Here is an 11,370-nt window from a genome sequence, read left to right as displayed (position 1 = left end):
GTGTACGGTATGTCTTATCCTCGTGACTGTTCTTACTCTCCATCTCATGGACTTTGATCATGCCCACGGTCAAGAATTCTTCCTCTGATGTGTCATCTTCCTCCTGTTGAGCATGTATGTCTTTATATTTGAATGTGTTAGTTTTCTTTTTATCACTCTTCCGGGATTGGGTCTGTCTGGTTTGCCTGACCTGCATTTCTTTTCCCAGTGATTGATCTTTCCACATGCTCTGCATTCCTTCCTGAATGCTGGACATTTCTTTCAGTCGTCAAAGCTTTGTACCGTTACACAATTTCTGCAGGTTTGTTTGCTCTATTTCCATGGCTGCTTTGAAACGGCATCTATCTTACTGGAGGTCTAGGGGAGATTAGGCCATCTTCTTTGTCATTGCCTCATGTGCTCTAGCAGTGTCTGCTGCATCTTAACATCAAATTGAAATTCCAATGGTTTTATATCTCATTCAAAACATAATACAATGAATAAGTATATTACAACAAATATAAAAATTAAACAACAAATACATGTATAATAGTAATAGCACGAGAAAAGAGGAACCTACTATAATCAGAGCTTGTTAAAGTATTAGTTCCTCAGACTCACCCAACCAAACTGTTACTCCAGTTACATGAAACACTCCTGGATGCAGTGATCTCAACAACGCTGTTGACTTGGGCTCTCCTGGAAGGCTCAGATCCCCACCAACCAATCAGCGACCTTGTTTGATTGAAATTCTGGAACTCAGATCCCCACCATCCAATCAGCGACCTTGTTTGATTGACGAAGAAAGTACAGCAGTTCCCACTTCAGTGACAATCTCACTCTGAGAAGACCCTTAACACTGCCTCTAAAATATGGAATTTTGTTCAGCAAACTCCAGGATGCATGACCCTTCCATGCTTAAGTTATGTCCAATCCAACATGCAAGGAAAGATTGTCTATGCCGGAAAACGATAGTTCATGATGTCCTGTCTGTTTTCATTATTTCTTTTTTGGTCATCGTTATGGTTGAATGGTAAGAGACTGGTACTTCCCAGTAACTAGTAGTCAAGATGGCAGGCCTGCATGACCTTTCCTGGGCTGTCATCCTTAACCATAGTCATTTCTAGTTTCTACAAGTCATCACTTAACAGCCTTTTACACTGTGACCTCATATTATACAACAATACATAATGTAAGGCAAGATCATTGTATGATACAAAGATAAAAGTACTTGGTTCGGTACTCTACATTTCAGCTGATTCATTGCACCAATAGTTTTGGAAATTTTAGAACAAACATCATTTATGTGTAGTCACTCCATCTCAAATTTTCATCAATGAAGACACCCAAGAAACATCGATGATAACTGCTGCGACAATGTTCCGATCAGCAGCCACAATGATAGTTGATTGGCCAGCGCCTCGGGTGTATGGTGCTGAGGCCCTTCTAGTTCAGGATTGCCATCTTCCACTGGGAGATGTTGTACTGGGAAATTTACTTGACCTTTAAAGATACTGTCATACAAAACTAAACTACCCCTTTAACAATAACATACCTTCTCCGTTAGTGGGTCTGCTTGGCACAACTGAAGAAGGGTGGGTTGTCCTCGCATTGCTGCAACACTCTGTGTGTGCATGTCAAGCTTAACATGCCTCTGCACGTCGCCCAAACCCATATGGCAACATGATAATGTTCTATTGCACAAAGTGCACCGAAATGAATAAATGTTGTCCCCTTTTACGATAAAAGAGCCAACTTTCTTTGTCCAATCTGCAGAAAACTTGCAATTGTACCAAGCAGCACCGCTTTTCAATTTCTTTTTCTTGCCAAGCTGAACTGAAATATTGCTGTCAGTGTCTGACATCTTCGAGTCCGGGTCTGTTTCGTGAGCAGCCATCTTGTTGAAATCTCGTCGAAATCTTGTCGACCTTGAGTCACCTGAGTGCGTCTTAGCGTGGTCAATAACAATTAGTGGATCTATTAATCCACTCCCTCTGCATATCGCTCTAGGGTTAAGGCCTACTTGACGGGCAAGAGTAGCAACATTCACTTCACTGATGTCATCATTGACAGTGGCGGATCCAGGGGGGGGGCCCGGGGGGCCCGTGCTCCCCCCCTTGAGAAAAAAATCATGTAAAATCACGTGATTTTTACCTTTTTTGGTGGTTGGGCCCCCCCCCCCCCCCCCCCCCCCCCCGGCGCTCAAGGGGGGGTGCAAATTGAAATTTTTTGAGGATCAAAAAAAAAAAAAAAATGTGCTCACTACCCCCCCTGACTGGCACTCTATACATTGATGTCTTCAGAAACTCCTCCTCACATCCCACCTTCGTGATCTTACCAGTCAGTCTTAAGCCCTCAGCAAGATCTTGGTGGATGATGCTGATCTGGGCCCCTGAATCTAAGAGCATGTTTCCTTCTCTCTTTAGCTGTGAACCTGTGAACCTTGCCCTGATGACGGGTAACATGTCTTCCGTCCCTCTTACAAGGGCTAGTCAGCTCACATCCATGAAAAATATGCTCTGCCTGGTTTACACTTAAATGACCCTATAAGTAGGTCAAGGTCAATAGTTCAATGCAGTATCTTTAAACAAACTGGAAAAAAAAACATGTTTCACTGAAACATACCGGTTCCAATATATTCTTGCCCAGATGCTTTCCTTTACCTTTAAGATTTCTTTATATTGAGGAATTGGTCGATAATTTTTTCTTGCAATAATGCCCAAATTAAAAGAGTTAAACAAATACACGACTGTAACTTTTAGCGCGTTTTGAAAAATGTTTTAGGAAATATCAGGAAATAAAATGAGTGAAAAAAACAAGCGAATAAAGATACAATGACGTGAATTTTAAAAAGGGTAAATGGAAACAACATAACAACTAGTGAACTATCTTATTAGTCATACTAATATCCGAAAATTTTTCTCCTTGTCTCCGATCTCATCACGAATTCGTCACAGAGTCCATATTGGCTCTCTTCATTAATTTTTCTTTTGATGGTGAATTATTGGGGGGGGGGGAATGATTGTACAGGCCATCCCCTCTCCTAAAATATTGGGGGGGGGGGGGGATATATCCCCCCATTCCCCCCGGGATCGACACCCATGCCTGAAGCCATGGTTTTATATCAAGCTGATCGGGAGGCCATCTAGGCGATCAGCTTCTTAATCTTGTTGCTCCTGGATTCGGGGGCAACTGAGTCTAGTGAAAGACGTAATGGCTTCCTGGCTTCTATTGCTTGTGTACGGCAGAAGCAGCACTGGATTCTTGCTCTTTGTCAAAGAGTTTGTGCACCTCTTGCAAATGTTTCAAAGCATTGCTCTTGTATTTCCACCTTTGTACCTCTGTTTCTTGCCACATATCTTGCATTTTACCTTGTCTGGCTCTTCCTCCTCCTTTGAGCATGAATCCCACACTTTCCTTTAAATACTTGAATTGATCTTTATTTCATTCATCATAAAATCATATGAAATACAAAACATAGCGTACAAGTTAAAGAGAAACATTTACAATAGAATACAACAGCACAAGAACAATGAATGTGGAGACAGCTAGGAAAGCCAAAGGCTTTATTGGTGCTGCCATCAAAACAGTAATAAAGTATAATACAGTATTATATTGTTGTTTGAGAAGTTGATTTAAAAAAACCCAACAAAAAACAACTAATGCGTAAATAGAGGGGGGTAAACAAAAACAAAAACAAAACAACTTTGTTTGCATAACGGATAAGCTAGGTACATGAAGTACTAACTGTTTCAATAGCTAATGATACATTTTATCCAATATCTGCTGTCTACCTACAGATCAGCGGTCACCAGTGTGAACCATTTATATCTCTATGAATTCAGTCTGGTACTTCTTCTTCTTCGGGTAGTGAAGTTTCACTGTTGTGCGGCCTATTCCCCACCGAGATGAATGGTACATCTTTAGTTCCACCCTGTCTGGTCACTCTTCAGACTGTGCACATTTCTTCGGGTCCACATTTATGGTGGCACCCGAAAAAAGTTTGAGCAAAATCAGATAACTAATAAAGCTACAGTCCCATATACGTCCCGGACCGTCCCGGACCATCCCGGACCCCATCCGGGGTGATCCGGGATTCGGTCCGTGTTGACACCGTGTTGGCACCGGGGTGGTCCAGGATGGTCCTGGATGGTCCTGGATGGTCCTGGATGGTCCTGGGCGGTCCGGGAGTTGACCCCGGATGTTTTTGACGGTCAAAAACTGCCGGGGTGGTCCGGGACGGTCCGGGACAATAGTTTGATCCGGGGTGATCCGTGTAGCCACCGTGCTGGGTCCGGGGTCATCCGTAGTGGCGCCGGGGCGGTCCGTGTTGATCCGTGGCAGTCCGGGAGTGAGTTATTGACCCCGGATCACCCCGGCGCCCCTACGGATGATCCCGGACCCAGCACGGTGGCGACACGGATCACCCTGGACCATCACGGACCAGCACGAACCAGCACAATGCCAGCACGGACCACCCCGGTGCCAACACGGTATCAACACGGTTCTAGCACGGATCACCCCGGACAAGCCCGGACGTGTACAGGCCACCACGGTGCCAACACGGACCACCCCGGTGTCAACACGGATCAACATGACCAGCACGGACCATCCCGGACCACGCCGGTGACAACACGGCAGTACGGATCACCACGGATGAGCACGGACGACCACAGTATGTGCCGGACATGGATAGAAAACGATATAAAAAGGGAAAATTTTCAGATCATTTCACTTCTCTCTCCGACTTCCGACCGGTCAACATGTCCGAGCTGCCGAACACCCGCCTGAACTGACTTCGACTGATGAGCTGGTAGCTTCAAATTAACCAACAGCAAACAGAGAACACGATTTTAATGGCCAAAGCCAAACTACAAGAGAGACAGAGAAGAACAAAATGGCGTGAGACTGCCAAAAGAGTAATTAAAAAGAAGAAGAGAAGCATCTGGGTCCGAAAATGGCTGCAGAGAAGACCGAACCTGGGCCAGTACGCACGTCTGATGAATGAACTGAAGGAAGAAGATACGAAGGGCTTCCGAAACTTCCTTCGGATGGACTACGACCTGTACCAAGAAATCCTGAGACGCATAGAGGGCAGAATCACCAACCCGAAGGCCTCCAGGTACAGAAAGCCTCTATCACCTGGCATAAAGTTGGCAATGACCCTACGTTACCTAGCCTCAGAATGATCAACCTTAAAATGATCAACACAACAACTGTTTTCATTTGAATAAAACATGATATTTATTCCAAATTTCAATACAAACCATTTTTGTTTTTTTACTTTTTTGGTAACTTGTATCTTTTTACCTTAAAATGATCAACACAACACTGTTTTCATTTGAATAAAACATGTTATCTATTCAAAATTTCAATACAAACCATTTGGTTTTTGTAACTTTTTTGGTTAACTTGTTTCTTTTTACCTTGAAATGATCAACACAACAACTGTTTTCATTTGAATAAAACTTGTTATCTATTAAAAATTTCAATACAAACCATTTGGTTTTTGTAACATTTCTGGTTAACTTTTATCTTTTTACCTTAAAATGATAAACACAACAACTGTTTTCATTTGAATAAAACGTGTTATATATTGAAAATCACATATTATTCAAAATTTCAATACAAACATAATCACAAGATGAAAAAATATAATAAGGATCAGAGTTCAATAGTGTTCATCACTGTTCACAGTGTTGACAGTTCCGTGCTCTGCAGGTCGGATTCACTATGTTGACGAACAACAGGAACAGGAGTTGTAGCAGGAAAAGGTGAACCAAATGTTATGTCACTTACATTTGGCAGGAAGCTGCTACTGATGTTCATTGGCGTGCTCGCTGGTCGTTGGGGTTGAGTTGCATGTGATATGTTCTGCCCAGCTGTAGGTCCCATGGTGTCCCAGGAGCTGCTCGCGCTTGGTCTCTCTGTTATGGGGTGGAACCACGTCTGTTGACCCTGGTTCTGCTGCTGGTTCTGCTGTCCCTGATGTCCCTGCTGTCCCCCATAGTACGACAAGGGAGGTATCGTGGCGCTGAATCGCGTTGGCTCGCTCATGTTGGCTCTGCATGGTGCTTACAAGTTCGATGGCCTCTGCGTCGGGTTCCACTGGACGCTGGATGCGGGTGGAGGACTTGGCTGAGGACTTGGCAGAGAGTTTCCTGCCCCCAATGACGTTCGTCTTCCCCTTGGTCTGGGAATGCTGCGAAGAAGGCTGCGAAGAGTCGATGGGAGGCGTCTGAATCGGCTTGGCGGGTTTGAGGTCATCCAGCTCGACGTCCATCTCAGACTCCGAGGAGCCGGATCGTCTGCCAGACACCGAGGAAGCGGAGGCGAGCTGACTCTTCAACTGCAAATACAAAAGGTAAGAATGACAAATATATTAGTACATTTATGACAGCACATTGTATATATTATACGGTTGAACATGAAATCAGCAGAGCAGAGCAATAACAATTTGTACTTACACTGAATGCCGTGGTTCCCTTCATGCGAGAAGTGTGAGTCGCCAGGAAGCCGAAGTTCGACATCAAGAAGGTGTCCCTCTCTGTCAAGTCTTTGTGGGCCTAGCCGCTCTTCTTGTCGGATATCTTCCCAACCTTGGTACGTACGCTCTCGTACCAGACCTTCAGTAAAGCCCCCGACTCCACACCCAGATCCTCCGCCTTCTCCTTCCACAAACGATTCTTTTTCCTGCTGTCCTTGTACTCCTTCATCCCCTTGCTGTAGAGGAAGGCATGGCGACGCATCCACTCGGCCATCTCCAACTCTTTTTCCTCACTGAGGACTAGTGGCTTCTTCTTCATGCGTTTTTTAGGTGCATCAGCCTAAGACCCCTGGGGAGACCTCGTAGGAGACCCAGACCTCGTAGATTCGACGTCATCTTCCACGTCAGACTCGATTGGTTCTGGCTCTGGCTTCTTTTTTTTGGCTTCTTGGCAACCACTTTGACGGCAAGCTTCTTCCTGGGAGGCATCTTTTTTATTTCTCTTCTAGCAAATTGCAGATACTTGTCACTTGAAAAGTCAGAGCAGAATGATTTAATGCATGAAGATACCCAGCTTAAATATACCCACCACGGGCGGTCCGTGATGATCCGGGGCTCTGCCGGGGCGATCCGTGTTGGCACCGGGATGGTCCGGTGTCATCCGTGTTGGCACCGTGTTGGCACCGGGGTGGCCCGGGACGGTCCGTGGTGGCTACGTGCTGGGTCTGGAATGATCTGTACTGCTGCCGGGGCTATGCCCGGACGGTCCGGGGCGGTTCGTAGTACCGTGTTGGGTCCGGGGAGACGGTCGGTGGTTGCGATTTTTTGAACAAAACATCCCGGACCATCCCGGATCACCCCAGACCATGGTCCGGGATGGTCCGGAGTGGTCCGTGCTCGTCCGTGCTGGTCCGGCTTTATATGGGACTGGGGCTTAAGGAAGTTATGAATTTTTGAAAAAGTGTGTAAAACTATGGAACAATGACAATCACTACACAAATTGCCAATTTGGTTATCAGTTTGTGACGTCATGTCCTCACTATTTATCAATTGATTTATATACCTTAGTTTAATCACGTTAATTTCCCTTTTTATGCCCCAAAACTTGATTCCTCCATACCTTTGCCCAGGTTATATGATTTGTATCATATTGCGTGCATGACATTTCACAAAATCTTTCATGAACTTTGAAGAATTGATACTATTTTCTGAATATTGTAAATGCATAATTATTGATTTTTAGGGATTTTTCAGGGATTTCAAACATAAAACCTCCCGTTGCTTCGCTTCGTTTTCTCTGTGGTTCTTGGTCAGATGATCACGCTTCTTGACATAACACATTCCATCTTCATTGACACAATCAGAGCAATCTGAAGTTTGAAACAGGCGAACATTCTGCCTCCCTCTATTACAAAAGTATGTCAGTAGGTCAACAAATACCTTGTTCTGCAGTCCTGCAGGAATGCTGCAATCCAACTGGGCAGAAGTCTGTTTCTTCTCCATGTCAGCATGAAAAACTGCATCCTTGTGTTTAGTACTTCCTAAGCCTCTTTGCTTCAACTTCACCTGACCTGCTTTGAATATCCTTGGTCATCTGACACTTTAGGGAAAAGTGTGTTGCTGCAAATGTCAATGATACAGTTATCAAGGTAGTGACAATGGATCCTGTAGCGTACATATTACAGTGATTTTGTGTGTACAGTGAACAATCTCCCTTCCTAGTAGTGGGTAGAATGATGACAACAAATTCATCCAAATTCGATGTATTTTCTTTTGTAATGTCCGTCAGTTAGGCATTTAAATTTTTTGAGAAGCTCTCAATTTTGATTTCTTTGTATTTCTAGCGTCAGAATTTTCTATTAGTTTTTCTAATTCTATGTCTGTAGTTCAAATTGCGGCCATTCTTCTCGCGGTTGAAATGGGTTATAGCTTTTCTTCTACCTCTCCATAGGCATGTATTTTCTTTTCTAGGTTTAAGAGAAAACAATTGGTTAGGAAACTGCTATCTGAAATATTGATTTTTGTCATTAAAAAAAAAATCATCTGTTTTGTCCAAGGTTTGTGTACAATTTTATTCATGTTTTTAAATGTTGCTTTCATAAATGTTTACTCAGGAGCTGAAATAATTACAGTGGCTTTGATTTTGGCATTAAAATATATATTGATAAAGTATGTTTTGTTTGTGTTTATTAGGATGGAATTTAAGGTTGTAATACATGTAGTAATTTCTTTTTAAAAGTTTTTTCTATCTAGTTAACATGATTCAGAAAGCAAAGTAAAAGACAGAGAGACAGAAAGAAAAGGGTGAGTAAGGAAGGAAAAGAGAGAGAGAGAGAGTGGGGGAGATAGGAGAGAGAGAGAGAGAGAGAGAGAGAGAGAGAAAAGGGAAAGAGATAGAGAGAGAGAGAGAGAGAGGGAGAAAGGGGGAAAGAGATAGCGAGAGAGAGAGAGAGAGAGAGGGAGGGAGAAAAGATGGAGGGACGAAGAGAGAGAGAGATGGAAGAAAGATAGAAGGGGCAGAACATTAGGAATTTCTTACTAATTTTAGATCAGAATGTCTGAATTCTATTGGTTTGTATAGATGTCATATTTGTAATTAAGGGTGCAAGTGCACGAGGCGCAATTGTATGTAAAGGTATATTGAAGTTTGAGAACATGAAGAATGGGGAGATAAGGAAGAAGCTTGAGTTTTCACTGCATTTTTTATTTTCTATATCATGTTGCGATTCATCCTGCAAATGTTGTAACATATCTTGCATGTATCTCTCACTTTTCCTTTCTTTATCTTCACCCTGTATGTATGTGGTTGTTGTTTGTCCCTGTCTTGCTATATTTTCCCCTATGCCTAACTCTCTCTCTCTCTCTCTCTCTCTCTCTCTGCCTGCCTGCCTGTCTGTCTGTCAGCCCCTCTCACTCTTTCTGTCTGTCTCTCTCTCCCTCCCTCTTACTCTACCTGTCTCTCTCTCTCTCTCTCTCTGCCTGCCTGCCTGTCTGTCTGTCAGCCCCTCTCACTCTTTCTGTCTGTCTGTCTCTCCCTCCCTCTTACTCTGCCTGTCTCTCTCTCTCTCTCTCTCTCTCTCTCTCTCTCTCAGTCTCTGTGTATCTGTCCCCTGTCTCTCTTCATCTTCCTATCTCCCGCTTCTACACACTGTTCTCCCTCTGTTCACCTCACAAATGTATCTGCCACTCCATTGTTACCACTAACTGCTCCATCCCTACTCTTACTTCTCTCACAGATATATATCTCAAACTCCATTGGGAACCAATAAAATTGAGTGTGATTTTTATGTTTAACAAGTTTTGCATTATTACAGGGCTTTTCTCGACAAGCCAGGGTACTTATAATTTGGGTTGAACCCCATTATACAGATACATGAGCATAAAAAACAAAACAAAACAAACAAACAGAAAAAGTAACCATACAGGGGATTCAGCTTGTACACAATTGTGTACACTGGATAAATAAATAATTTTATTTGAAGGTGTTAGATTTATACCAGAAAAATAACACTTAAACAATATTTCTCTAAGAAATAGACCAGATACTGAGGAATATATAGTATGATCGCAAAACGATATTATCATCACTTTAAACAAAAAATGTAAACCATGTATGCAATTCATGATCGAAATAATGTACTCTATTATAATAATATCATAATAAGTTTTCGTATTGTAGGTTCGTTATCACGTGACCCACAGAAACATAATCGAAACTAAGTAACTAGGCCTATATATGGTATAACAATTAGTGTACCATTGACATATTTCGTGATACATTGTGTCAGTTACAAACACATACCGGTAGCTCGACTATTTGTAATAAATTCCGAGTTCTTGTTTCATCAATCATTTGTTCGAAATGAAAGTATGAACCCCTTCAAGTTTTCGTGCAATAATGAAATAAATTTTCCAGTGATAAAGGATGTAGTAAATTTGATTACTTGTCGTGATGTTTGAAGGATATTCCAAGCAATGTGTTCATATATTGTAGTATGTTCATAAATATGTTTAAATATTTTTTTATCAATTTTGTCATCCAATAATGAAATTGTCTTGATATCCAAATGGATAATAAATGCTTAAATTCGATTTCAATTTCAATGATCGTTGACTAATCATTCTTTCTTGTATTACAACCTTGCCATTTCCTTGTAATCAGTTGTGTACATTACCATGTTTTTGTTGTTGTAAATGAACTTCTTGATCTCGGTTGGCGGACTCTGGGACCTGCTTGTTTTGGGGGCTCTGCGCGCGTGAGACTGTATCGTATCCATGATCGTATTCTTTTATCTTCCATGTTTTGAATTGCGCAGATCCTTGAAACACGTTGGTCTCTTTGCCGATCTGCCTGGATCGAGAGGTCCATCCTTCCCAGGGGCCCCACTCACAAGCATATCTTTTTGGGGTCCCAGTTTGGATCATGTTTGTTCGTCATGATTGCTATGTCTGGTGTTTTTTTTAATAAACTGAACTGAACTGAACCAACAGCCTGTGGTCTTTTTGAAGAGTTTTGGATTGCTGGATAACGAAATAAAAGGAATATCATACAGAACATATTTCACAGGACATATTTCACGAAATCACCCCTAAGCTCATTACCCTGGGCAGGTGCCCCTATTAAAAAAAACACAAGTTCAGGAAATAAGTCAGAATTGTAGCTCGGAGTAAGCTGAAACACTGTAAGATCTTTTCGTATTGAAATATGACATTATTATCAGAAATATAATACACGCGATTTTATTACAAAAATGAATAACATCATGATTACGATTTAACAATATTTTAAACTGTAAGGAAAAATGAAATCAATTATAAAATCTTTACAACTATTTACATGATTAGTTACAAAATCTATTTTACATTACAGTTCTTGAATTTGTTTAAATTAAATTTTGCATAAA

The sequence above is a fragment of the Strongylocentrotus purpuratus genome, unplaced genomic scaffold, assembly GCF_000002235.5.
Source record: "Strongylocentrotus purpuratus isolate Spur 01 unplaced genomic scaffold, Spur_5.0 spur5_scaffold_4, whole genome shotgun sequence".
NCBI classification, from domain to species: domain Eukaryota; kingdom Metazoa; phylum Echinodermata; class Echinoidea; order Camarodonta; family Strongylocentrotidae; genus Strongylocentrotus; species Strongylocentrotus purpuratus.
Note: the sequence above shows the minus strand (reverse complement) of the source record.